We start from the raw sequence: 14,058 nt of genomic DNA on the forward strand, positions 1-14,058 counted from the left end.
AGCGGCCATGGCTCACGGGCCCAGCCGCTCCGCGGCATGTGGGATCTTCCCGGACCGGGGCACGAACCCGCGTCCCTTGCATCGGCAGGCGGACTCTCAACCACTGTGCCACCAGGGAAGCCCCTATACCTGACTTTTAAACTTATTTATTTGTTCACTGTCTAATTCCCCAAACTAGAATGTAAGCTCTAGGAGGGATTGAACTTTGCTTTGTTTATTGCCGTATGTCCAGTGCCCAGAACAGTGCCTGGCATGTAACAAATATTTATCGACTGAATGAGTGAATTTTCACATGCCTTTATGAATTAATGGTCAGTTTAAATGTACTAATCAGACTCTGAGAAGGAGAGAGTCAGTTCTGTTTTCCACTTTCCTATTAATAAGCTCAAAAATCCATTTTATTAGTGAGACAGGATGTAAAACATACACACAGCCAAGCCTGGTGAAAGAAAACCTGGTAGCTATAAGTTCATTTACATTTTAGAAATGTTTGTGCAGTGACGAAAACCAATACTGTTAGAGTCATCTTAAAAAGTCACGCTAAATAAGCCACAGTTGAAATTAAGTTGATTTCCCACTGAAGTCCCCAACTTCCCTCGTAATAGAGTATTGACTATGTTTTAAACATGCCTTTAGTCTAAGACTTCTGAAAATGTTGCCTTTGTTGTTAAAATCCCGTCCAACTACTAAACTGCTGCTCTTTCTTTTTATTTTTTTCTCCCCTGGCCCCCAACAAATTCTATAAATGCTTTGCCTGGTTGTGATTCATAAAGAGCTCAAGGATGGGAATGCTGGGGACAGACAATTTCAGATTCTTCACCTGTCATGCTCTTGTCATAACTGAACATGCTAATGGCTTGCAATAGTTTAAAAATAAAAGAACAACGACAAACAAAATTGTGGCATTTGGAGCAAGTTGAAAATTCAAATCAGGTATATCAATCATCACACTCACACACACACACACACACACACACACACACACACACACTGCTATCCTCCTGTGGGTAGGGAAAGGCCCTTGAACAAGAGACACAAGCGCTGGTCTGATACTTCATGTAATAACTCCTATTACTTCATTGCAAATTGTGCTTTGAGTGTGGTCTGAAGTCACATAGGTGTGTTATGAGTTCCTCTCCAAACGGACTATTTTCTTCGTTGAAATGGAGCTCATTAAACTTAATAAAGATAACCAAAACCTGTTACTCCAAGAAAGACTTAGCTCATGAGTTTGATTGGACAAACAAAATCAACTGGAGAAGGATAAGTTGGTAAAAACTCCGGCATTAAATGTATCGGCTCAATAAGCACTCCTTTATTGGGCTAATATAAATAGTGTAACCTAGTTCTGTGAGAAGGTTCTAGCACCTTGAAACTCAAGTGCAAAATGAAATAAAATGCAAACTTCACGACTTCACCTAACAGACCTCCCACCACGTTTTAACTTCATAACTAGGTGAAGAGTGTAATTTGCTGCAGCCCTGAATTCACTTTTTTAAATCCAGTCTGATAAAAGAGATTGATTCCTTTTAAAGCAGTACACTTTCTCCTCTCTCCCCTTGTCTGGAACAGAGATAATGGATGAGTGAGAAAAATCAAAGAAAATTCTGGATCCATCATAATGGGGGCTCTGACCACCACCTTAAGCAGCAACAAATGGATGGTCTGGGAATCACACCAGAAACTTGTTTGTTACCTTATCTGTATCTCCTTAGCTGAGGCACTAACTCTTGCCTTTTCAGTAGTGGTGCTCAGAAGAAGTTTGGTTCTTCTGGAATGAAAATGAGTGGGTGGACCTCCCAACTTTCTCTGATTTGGCATCCCAAAGGAATGAGTGCTTTCCGCTTGAAGATTCCCAGGCTCTCGTCACTTAGAGACCCAGGCCACTGTCCAGGGAAGAATGGAACACACTTCCTCAGTGTGCCTTTCGTTCTTTTCAGGGTATGGACACTGGGTTCCATGCTTGAAAAACATTAAGGATTAAATATGGATGATCCAAGAATATTTCATCTGTTCTGAGCTGACCTCATTATTGAGGCCACTCTAAAGGCCAGAATGTGTACTTCCCAAGACCATTTCCTTATCTTATTTGCCTGTGTAAACTCGGTGAAAAGTTTTGGAATGCTCAGAATTCTAGGGGACAAAAAGTGAATTTATCTTCGAGTAGGGGTGGATCGGATTCTACTTACACTTCAACTGGCAGAGCTATCTCAATGACAGATTGAAACACTCCTCTGGCTCCAAAGAACAAATTGTGAGAGCTGGGTGGAAATGTCAGTTGAGACAGAAGAGCAGCAAACAGCCTTGTTTTCCTATAGTTGTGGTTTTGCTTGGTGATGATGACACACGACGATGAAAATGTGCAGCATGAACTCCAGTTGTTATCTGAGTGAGCATCTCTGCCAACACTGAAGGATATGTGTGGGTGTCACCTGCAAGCACACACACACAGAGAGAGAGAGAGAGAGAGAGAGAGAGAGAGAGAGGGTGGGGGGGCCCTGGTTCGGAAAAAAGAGCCAGTTAATCAAAGATCAACAGTGACAAGTGGTGCTGTTTATTTCATGAGGTTCAGATTTGATTTCCTTCCCCTCATTAATCTCCAAGTCTGAAGTTAGTCTCTGGACTAAATAGATGAGTGTCTGGGGACTGAGAAAGGGAGTGGGACAAGGTGGGCTTGAATGGGCATCATGGCAGTCACCATAGTTACGTAGACATTTCTTAGTCTCCTGGGCACACACTTAGCATTTGATATGTTAGCTTCCAAAACGTGCATTTCTACTACCGTTTAAGAATCGTGAACATATTACACGAGGGTAGATAAGTCGTTGTACTTGGGGTTTCTTTTGCGCTCCTAACCCTATGCAACTCTTGCTTCACTTGTTTTCTGTTTCTTCCTACTCCCTTCCTTTTCATTTACTGAATAACTATTTAATGAGCACCTGCCCAGCTCTAAGAAGTAGCCAAGGATGGAGATGTGGCAGCAAGCAACATGGTGTTATTATCTCCACGCTCACCAAGTGCAGAGTGTAGACGTTGTATGTCCCTTCTTTTTTTTAATACCCTAATCCTCAGGATAATCACTTAGTCTTAATTATGGGTTCAGACTTGAATGTGGCTATTTGATAGCCTTTGTCTTATTGGTTTGCCTGAAATTTATTTTTTGAGATGTTCTTATCTACCATCTCTAACATGTTTAATGTCTTAGCTTAGGATTGACAGACTTTTTCTGGAAAGGGCCAGATAGTAAATATTTTAGGCTTTGTGACCATACGGTTTCTTGCAGCTACTCAATTCTGCCATTGGAGTGCAAAGGCAGCCACAGACAATATGGAAGCAAATGAACATGTCTGTGTTCCCATCAACCTTTATTTGTGAATATTTGAATTTCATGTAACTTTTACACATCACACAATATTAGTATTCTTTTGGCTTTTTTTCCCAACCATTCACAATGTAAAAACCCATTCTTAGCTCAGGGGCTGCTCAAAGGCAGACGGTGGGCTGGATTTGGGCTGCAGGCTGCAGTTTGCTCCAGTTTGCTGGCTTGGGCTTGGACCCAAGCCACAGTTTTAGCTACAAGCTTGTCTTTGAGTTCCAGCCACCATTTGCACGGGTAGGGCTGGAAGGAATCAGTTTGGCTGTGTGACTATGTGTGAACTTGGGAGCTGTGTACCTGGCTGCCATTTTATAGGTGACCAAGAGTGACCCCTCTGAAATCCAAACTAAGGCTCAGCATTTCCCAGGGTAATTGGTGAAATCACTTTTACTCAGATAAGAAAGGCATTGACCCGACCCTTACCATTCCTTCACTTCCATTCCCCACTCCTGTCTGCAGCTGCTGGTTACACCCAAGGTACAAATAGTCCTTGGAAGTAGCCCAGCCTATGTGGGCACCCTGAGCCACACACCCATTCACACCATCTGAGCAATTTAAAAATAGGGCCAAATGTAGCATTTAGCCTGATCTGTCCAGACAAGATGAGGAAATTGCCTCTAAAAGGTCAGATGGTTAAGATTATTGTGCCAACAGTTGAGGATACCAGTAATGAAAAAGATTTTGGTAGTGTGGATTTATCCTGACTTTGTACATGGCATTCAAGTTCTGGGTCTGGGTGAACAACCTCAGGAATTCCAAATTTTTCTCCTCCAGCATGCACGGCCACTGTGTACATTTATGTGTTGTATGCCCTGAGCAAGGGCCCCTAGCCAAGGGGATGAGGGGGGCTGAAATCCAGTGAGGATCCCCTTATTAAGCTACTCTCCTGGAAAAGCTATGCCCACCTGGAGAGGGTGCCTTTCTCCAATGCCCACACCTATGGGCTATTGAGGTGCTGACAGAATGCTTACCTTTCTGCCACTTGATTACTGAGCTCTTTATAGAATAAGTTAGATACCCATTTTCAAAACAGGAATTATCCAGGATGAATAATAGTTAAAATAAAATAAAACAAAAACATAGAATCATTCTTAATACCTTCACAATTTCTCTCTGGGTTCCCTTCTTTAGTTTTCTCTTCCCTGCATTTCTGCATATTTTAATTCAGTTAGTTGGTTTTTCCTGACAGACATCTGGTGGGGTTGTCTTTTAGGAGTAATGTGAGAAGAAACTTCCTGGTTCAGATCTCCAAGGAAAACAAATAAGTTTTTGTGTTCTAGAGAATACCAGGTTTGGGGTTAGTTCTTAGGATGTCCCTGGAATTTTTCAGTTAATGGCAGAGTCTTCTCTTATTTCATACTTATCAGTACATGGAGGGGCTAGACTAAATAACCTCAAGTCTAATTCCTATAATAGTTTTCAAATTTGTTATTATAACTCTTCCAGGATAATCTTCCCAAAATAAATGCCATTGTTTTGGGTTTTCTCCCATCATCACATTCTCATATTTTACAGACATAAGTATTTTATGTTTGATATTTGTCAATCAGGATTATTGGAATAAATCTACCATTTCCTATAACTTTTTTTTTGGTTTGTTTTCTTTTTCCTTTTTTTTTTTTTTTTTTTTTTGGCTGCACAGCACAGTTTGTGGGATCTTAGCAGGGCTTTGGCAGCAAGAGGGCCAAGTCCTAGCCACTGGACCATCAGGGAATTCCCCTGTAGCTCTTAAATCCAATACTTTATCCAAATTGTTTCCATTACTTTCTCTTAAGAAAATTTTATTTGTAAGTTTAGGCTAGAAACCTTGAAAATGTTGTGGAACTTGGGTGAATTTAATTTGAAAGTCACCTTCACATTATAGCATGAGAAACTATTACATCATTTTTAACGTTTGGCGTTTTCCAAATAATAAATTTAGTGATGACATAAACTTTGCTTTATTGAGACTTCCATAAGTGAACTATATCTTGAATATGATAGGCACTCAGAACATCTTAACTGAATGAATAAGTGGATGGATGAATGAATGTCTTTCTTTAGATAAATATCTGCAAGCTGTTTTGGTCGAACTAAGTACTATAAAAAGACTTGGGAAAAGTGAGGGCTACTGATAAAGATTTACCATTTCCGAAATTGTTGAAACGGATTGTATGAGTACACATTTTAAGACATTGTTCAGACATTCAGAAGCAAAAGCTGTTTACCCTTCCTTGGCAACAAACAGAACTCTAATTGTGTTCACTTATCTACCGGCCATGTGCTTCTAAGAAGTCCCAGGGAGCAGATAATGATTGGTTTAAACCAGAAAAGTGGTCCCAGTCTTATCATTAGTGATTGTTTTAAGTGTGGACATGTTACAAAACTCTGACCAATAGCCCTGACAGTTTGTTCTGGGGAGCCTCTGGAGAAGTTTCTCAGTACTCTTAGAAAGAGATCTATGAAAACGAACAGTTTCTTTTCTACCCCAGAGTGTTGTGTTTGCAGGTGGCATCTGGACAGCCATCTTTGGACCATGAGGGGAGTTAGCCTGAGATGAACATGCTGGTGTAGGCAGAGCAGAAAGAGGGAAGGAACCTGGGTCTTGAAGACATTGTTGGGCTGAAGATTGAACTAACACTAAAACTGTTCTTCCTTCAACTTCCTGTCATATGAGACAATGCATAGCTTTATTATTTAAGCCATTTTGAGTTGGGTGTTCTATTGCATGAAGCTTAAAACATTCTAACTGGTAACTCCTTCTTTACATTTATTGATGTGTATAAATACTCATGAATTATATTACTTGAGGTTACAAAGAACTTGACTCAATATCTTGTCCTATTGACATGCTCAAATTAGTCTCTGATAACTTGGAATAAATAAGTGCTATAACTACACTTGGAACAGTATCCATAGTTACTGATACAGTGAATCTGGGCCACTGGCTTCTTTGAACACATTGCCTCTTAAGGGTGCTATAGACCATAGAACAGCAGAAAATTCAAGGCTCACGCAAGAGATCATAAAGACTTTACCTTCTTTTCCTTCTGTTACGTGAATTAATGAGAAGGAACACCTCCAGGAAGGAGCCTGGGGAACTTATAGTCATATTTTGAATTAAAATATATATGTGAAAAATGGGAACAATGGCTTACTTCCCTGCAGTATAGGATACCACACACCAGTAAAGTCTTTCAATATTCTTCTAGCTGAGTGGTCTCTTTTACCCCTGTGTTCCCAAATGCCACCCTAAACTGCAGGGGCCAATAGGAAAGATAGGTCTTAGTAGGTATAAAATAATAAATATTTGAAAAAATATTAAATTTTAAAATTCAAAATATACTTATAATAAAAAATGTAAATTAAAAAAATCACATTGTTAATTTAGATCAGTGGCTTAAATTTTTTCTTTAAGTAGCAGAATCCTTCCCCATTTTTCTTCTAATGAAATCTTATCAGAACGTCAAAGTAGGTCTACTGGGCCTGGACCCTTATCCTTTCAGTCTCTCTCAGCTTCTGGTATTGGTTCCCCAGGTAACACTGATCTTCTTTGGGGTTCCTGTTCAATGAGACAACTTATCTATATTCGTTGTCATTCTTAGTCTCAATTGAGATTGTGCCTTGAGCACAAATGGCCAGAAAATAGTCTCTAGAGAAATTAGTTTCAGGATTATTTATAGGTGAATCTTCTCCTTCACATCTATGCAAACATATTTGGTTTTTGTTCTAATTTCTTTATTCTTAATTAAAATGCCACTTTTTTTTTTTTGCATTTTTCCACATGTAGTTTCTCTTCATCTAGAAAAATAATTTACTCTAAAATGAAAATACTTCAAATTTCTTTTAAAAATAAAACATCCACATTTAGATCTCTTTATTTTTATAATAAATAATAAACAATAGTTCATACCAAATAACTAATCAGAACAAGTATAGAAATAATTTCATTTTCTAACAAAGACCACAATTTGCTCTTTATTTGAGGATTTTCTATTGTTTCACATAATTATTCTAATGTATCATCTATTTTAGACTTAGTTAAGTCTAATTGCTTTAGTGTAATAGTATTTAGTGGGCATTCTTATCATGTGTTCAAAGCAGTTATAAGGTCAGATTTGCCATGTGTTTCATCAAGATTTCTGTCTTTTAGCAGATCCATAAAATTTTGTGTGTAATCTTTGAGTTCTTCCAAAGAATGTCATTACTTACAGCACATTTGAACTCACAACTCACAGTGCCAAGTATAAACAGTGAGACATATGTGACTTCTCTATTTTTGGCCAAAATTCTGGCTTGTATACATTTTTCTTTTCAACCATGTTAGTATCATTTTCATAGGCTTTCCTTTGACACTTAAAAAACCCCAACAAAATAAAACAAAAATTGTTTAATTTTTTCAAGATTTAAACAAACGGTATTAAAATTTTAATAACTATTACAGAATTTGCAATTCTACCATCTAAAGTCTATTTAGCTGCCCACATCAATGTGATGGACACTAAGATGTGCAATCCAGATTCCCTGCAGGACTGAGGCCTCATTTCTGCAGCTGCTGCAGTGTTTGCTTCTGATGGCTCCCTCTCCAGGAATTGCTCTCTGCTGAAGGGACCTGCCTCACCCTAGGTTATGCCTTCTCCCTGGGAACTGCCTTTGTTCAATGGTAGGTCAGTTCTGAGGTGCTACCACTGGGATAATTCTGAAGGGCCAACCACCCCTGCTCCGAAGCTTCCAGTAGTATTGACTGAGGCTCTGCATCAACAGCTGCATCAAAGTTCAATTTCCCCCTGTGCCCAATCCTGCTTCCCTCGCTGCCCCTCCCCACTGAGTGTTTTTTCCCTGTAAAACTCTAATAAATTTCAGTCTCAGAGTTTGGTCCCAGGAAACCTAACCTCTGATAGTAAAAAATCAGCATCAATTTTCATGCATGGTGTCTAGGCTTACAGATATACATATTTTGGATCATTTAAATTGCTTAATATTGCAAAATATTCCAAAATATCATGTGGACTGTTGCAAACTCTGTGCTAATTTGTGAGCACCTCTGGAACCACAAATCGAACCCAAAGAGAAGCAAAAAAAAGGTTGTTTGGCAGTAGTGGGAAGTGATATCTTCTCATAAAAGACTCTATTGCATTCATACTATCTGAGAGGAAGAATTTAAAAGGCTAATTTTTCTTTTCCGTTGATGGAAAGTTCTTGGCACTCCATCCTCCCCAAACTTGGAAGCAGTGTTTGTGTCTGAGATTGGCAGAGATGCAACCTACAACCTTCATGGTATTTGGAGGTGGTCGCCCAGTATTTTGAGGTCATAGGATAAGAGATGTGGAAGAGCATTTTTGGGAGCCTGATATGCAAGATTCTAATGACAGAAGGCTTTTTCCTGTGGAGTGAGAAGAAAACACAGAACCCTGGAGAACACCAACAGCTAAGAAAGCAACTGAGGGAGGTAAGCCTGAAAAGACCTAGAAGGAACAGCCAGAGAGGAAGAGAATAGAATTGTTAGGTTGAACCATGTAAAATTGCTGATATTTGGCCTTTTCAGAAAAATTAATAGATGAATTTTTAAAGAGCAGTTTTAAGTTCACTGCAAAATTGAGTGAAAATACAACTAGTTCCCTTATACTCTCTCCGCGCCCTCATCACACCCCAGACAGCCTCCCGCGCATCAAATCTCCCACCCAAGTGGTACATTTATTACAATCAATGAACCACCATCAGCACATCATTACCAACCAAATCCATAGTTCATATTAGGGTTCACTCTTGGTGGTGTATGTTCCACAGATTTTGACAAATGTATAGTGATGTGCATTCATCATTATAATATCATATGGATAGTTTCACTTCCCTAAAAATTCCCTGTTGTTCTACCTACTCATCCTTTCTTCCTCCAAATCTTGGCTATTTGACTGTTTTTGATTTACAAAAACTGTTACTTCATATAGTTTAATGTAAAGAAGAGAAAGGAGAAGAAAATTGTAAGTTCGAGAGTGTGGTCAACAGTGTTTGTTAGGTAAGTGAGTTGAGGGATGAAATCAGCTCTATGGATTTAGCAACTAAGACCTTGGCAAGAGTTGCAGTGAGCTGGTGGGACTAGAAGTGAGGTCCTAGCAGGGAAAATTGTGATCAGACAGTGAAGAATAGGAGGTCAAGAGAGTTGAACTTATGGCAAGAAGTTTCCTTGTGAAGAGAAACTTCTTGACACCTGAGCTCCGTTATTGGTCTGGGAGCTCCTTGATGGCATCTCCAAAGTCCAGCACACGATGTAGTAACTGGGCCATGGCAGGCTCACAGATATTTGTTGATTGTAGAGCAAGAGGAAAATAATAAGGTAAAGGAAAGTTTTGTTTTTGTTAGAAGGCAAAGATTTAAGCTGTCTTAAGGAAAGAGGGCATCTAGTAGCAATGGAGAAATGAAAGCTGAAGGAATAAGAAAATAATAGACGGTAAAGATCCTTGAGCAATGAGGTGGGGTGGTAGTGTTGGGGAAGGTGAGAGAGTAGAGGGTTGGAAGGAGGAGCAATGAATCTTGGTCTGGAGAGGGATGCTCTCCTTCTCATCCATACACATATGTTCAGAGTGCACTGAGCATCCATTATTTTTAGAGTGTGGGGAAAGGACATTGCATTCAACTGCTCCCAACATTTTTGCTGCACTATGCGCTGAATGGAAAGGAATGGACTATGGGGGATTTGTTTCCTGCAAAGCAAGCTCTTCTATTCTTCTCTTGGTGCAAAATGCACAGGGTGACTTGATATTAGAGGGGCAAAGACAAATCATCAGAGCTTGCACTATATTCCTTTTATGTGTGGGCAGAGCAGTTGAGCCTTGCCTACATGGGATCAGTTGGTTCTGTGAAGTTTGTTGCCTACACCTACAAATAGTGCCTAAATGTATGAGTGCTCTCTCTGTATCCCTGCTCCCATTCTGTTATCTACATATCTGTTGATATGTAACAAACCATCCCAAACTTAATGGCACACAACAACAACAATATATTATTACTATCTCTTACAGTTTGATGGTTGACTGGGCTCAATTTGGTAATCCTCACTTGGGTCTCTGGAGCCTCTTGAAAGCTTCTTCAGAGCCTGACAGCCAATGTTGGCTTCCAGTTAGGGTTTCAGAGGATGCTGTTAGCTGGAGGCTGTTGGCCTACATAGAGCTTATCCATCTGGTCTGGTATTCCTAATAGTATGGCAGCTGGGGTCCAAGGGCAAAGATCCCTTGAGAGATCCAGACAGAAGCAGTTTGCCTTAGAAATTAGTGAAGTGAGTCACTAAGACCAACCCATATTCAAAGGGAGGAGAATTAGACTCTATCTCAAGATGGAAGGAGGGGCAAAGAATTTTTAAATAACCATATCCCAAATCAACAACAATGCAATGAAACAAAGCAAAGTGGATAGGTTATAGAATTTAGAATCAGGAGACTTAACTTGGTGCCTAATTTGCTATGCAAGATCACTTTAACACTCTCCATAGCCTTAGAAGTTTGGAGGCAGAGATGTCAAAAGACAATATAAAAGTCAGTGTTTGCTGGAAACCCTTCACGAACATTCAGCATCTCATATAATGTCTAAATTCCTTTCAAATGCCATGTATATATGTATAGCTTTCACATACTGGCATTCAAGAAGCAAACATTTGAAGCTTCAATCATAATATTATGGTCCATGTTTAGAGAATGCTTGTAAATATCAAGTCCATAACATGTGCATTGTAAACATAGTTTTATGCAATCTTCACAACTCTTCTATGCACTTGGCTTTATTATTATTTTGTTTATTTTGTAGGCAATGAAACTCAGACTTAGAGAATTTAAGTGACTTGTCAAGGATTCAAACTCAGGGAATTTATTTCCAGAGCCACATTTTTAATCATTTTGCTTTATATAGTCTCTTTCTTTCAACTTGTTGAGAACCATCAGGGCCCATGTCTTATGGTAATTTGTAATTGTTCTTAGACGTGAATATGAAATTTTTGCCCATGAGGTTCATCTGTGGAGGCAAGTCACTTACCCAGAGAATGAGCTCTGCTAAGAGCATGCCAGGGCAGATATCCTCTTCTTGTGAGGGTATCTTTGTTCCTTTACTGAGAAGGAGCCTGAAAATGAAGATAACTGGTAGAGCTGATGTTGAAAATAAAGAAGTCAGGACTCTTTTAGTTGCAAAGGACAGAAACATGACTTCACCTAGTGCAAGTAGAAAAAAAAGGGGGGTTTAGCAGCTCATGTATGTAGGGTAGGGAGGAGACAATGGAAACAGGACCCCCATGTTCCTAGGACTTTATTCAACCCCTTGCTTCTGCTTCTTTCTAGATGTAATCTCCATTCTCTCAAGCTCTTTCCTCCTCAAGATTTTCAGCCTGAAAAATTTCAGGGAATTGTTCTGACTTGCTTAGCTTGGATCAAGTGCCAATAGGAAGGGGGTTTTTGTTGGAGGAAGGGAATCAGAGGACAGGCATGGTTTCTGGAGATATCATTGTCAGCTGAGCTGCCACCCCATTTGTGTCTAACACAGGTCTAAGAAATTCTAGTGTTTCAAAAGAAAATAAAAATTTTGGAATGTCACATTAGCATACTTACTAGCAAAGTTTCATGAATCCTCCTCCATCTTTTTTTGTTGTTGTTGTTGTGTAAGATGTATTGTAGACTTGCTCATATTACATATGTGAGTCACCAACAAATTCAAGTGTTCTTAATTTTTGATGGGTCATGGACCCTTTTAGGAATCTTTTAAAAGTTATGAATTTATTTTCCCAGAAAAAAAGCACATACACACAAAAGTTTGCCCCTTGTTTTATGGTATTTATTGTAGTTCTTGGACCTGTGGAGAAGTACTCCTAAAGAAGACAGTGCAAAAGCTGCATTTTACGAAGGAAAATTGTATGTCATGGTGTTTGTGACTTTGGGCATCTTTACAATTGTCAAGGGATCTATTGTTGTTTGTCCTAGGAATGTGTATTCTTGAACTCATCCTCATGATGAATCAATTCATAGGAGGATATACAAGTCTGAAGTCATTTCTGTCCAAACAAAAAGAAAAATTCATTTAATCGCTTGTGTATTTCCAGAAATCATGTGTTTGACATACTGTAAACAAGATACTTGAATATTATATTTGACCATGAATTTGTTTTCAGTCTTCAAAACCTTCTGGGTAGAAGAGCATTAGATGAGTTTCATTTTTTTGTTGCCCAGATATGTAGAATGAGGACCAATGAGTTGAAATCCTAAAGGAACCAATTTAAATCCAACAACATGATTGAAGCCTCTGTCACTTTCATTCCAAAATGGCAAAAGATATATGTTTAAGGCAAGAATGAGGTGCTTTGCTTGGGCTCAGGGAGGGTGATCTCTTTAAAATGTGGGACCAGGATGCTGGTCCTCAAATTCCTCATCCCAATCCAAAGTGTTAAGGGAAGACACCTGATCTATTAATGGGCACATGGCTCCCAAAGAGTATTCACCTATTTGACATCAGAGCTTTGGTTAACAACATCTTATAAGAGGGACAAATAGCCAGTATCTCCTAAACACCACTTCCAAACTTCCTAAGATGGAAGTATGGGGAAATAATGATTCCTTGCTTTAATTCACACTGCCTTTTCTCCTCCCATCCATCCATACAGGAAAGGCTAGAGAGTGAACCTTCTTTGAACTTTGAACTTTGAACTAGTGAAGCTTCTAGGGGGCTTGAGGGGTAGGTATGCATACATGTGTAAGAGAGCTAATGAGCACATGTTGACCTGATTGAGCCTGAATTTTTTTCTCTTCTGATTGATCTGAATCCACAGCCTCCTCTGTTAGTCTTTAACATAGCCTTTGCTGCCATCCACCTCAGTCTCTTCCTCCTTGGGAAGTTGGTAATCCCAACAATAGGGAAACACTTCGTAACTCTTGGAGGACTTTCCAAAGATGGAATGGGCTGACTAGGAAAGCAAAGAGTTTCGCATTCCTGAAGGGAAGTTAAGACAGCTGGATGATCATTTGTCAAGTATGTAGAAATTAAATAAGTAAGTAAATAAATAAATAAGATCATAGCTACATTTGTTTGGTGCTAGACACAACATTAAGCAGCTTAAGTACATAACCTCATATCTTCATGATAACCTTGCACATTATTTTCTTCATTTTTCATTTGAGGGGGTTGAGACTCAGAGAATTTAAGTAACTTGTCTAAGGCCATGTGACTAGGAAGTGGCAAAGCCAACCCATTTTGTGTGGCTTCAAAACCTACTCTCTTTGCACTAGTACACATGTCAATTTCATCATGGGTTAGGTGCTTTAAACCATCTTGACCTTAAAACCCCTTCTCATTCAGAGATTCTACAAGTCTGTGAACTTTTGTGTCATGGCATGGTAACAAAAGGAGGTGAAACAACACTGTAGGTTTCCTTCCCACTTGTTTTTCTTTTCTTCATTTTTTGGGGGGTGTAGGGAGGTCCAGAAACAGAAATGATTAATGCATCTTCATAAGTCTTTTAACAAACAAGTGAGTACAGTGGTTTTCACACTCAAATCAAACCCAAGGTTGTTTTCTGAGTCCAGACAGGCTTTGGCAGATGTAGTCATTTGTAAATTAGGTGGCGCTTGTGCCTGGCTGCCCTAACTGGAGTGGAGAAAATGAGCCATGAGGGTCTGTGGGAGTGTGGAGGTCACAGTGGGGGAGGTATATGTGAAGTTTAGAAAGACAACTGC

The sequence above is a fragment of the Physeter macrocephalus genome, chromosome 2, assembly GCF_002837175.3.
Source record: "Physeter macrocephalus isolate SW-GA chromosome 2, ASM283717v5, whole genome shotgun sequence".
NCBI classification, from domain to species: Eukaryota; Metazoa; Chordata; class Mammalia; order Artiodactyla; family Physeteridae; genus Physeter; species Physeter macrocephalus.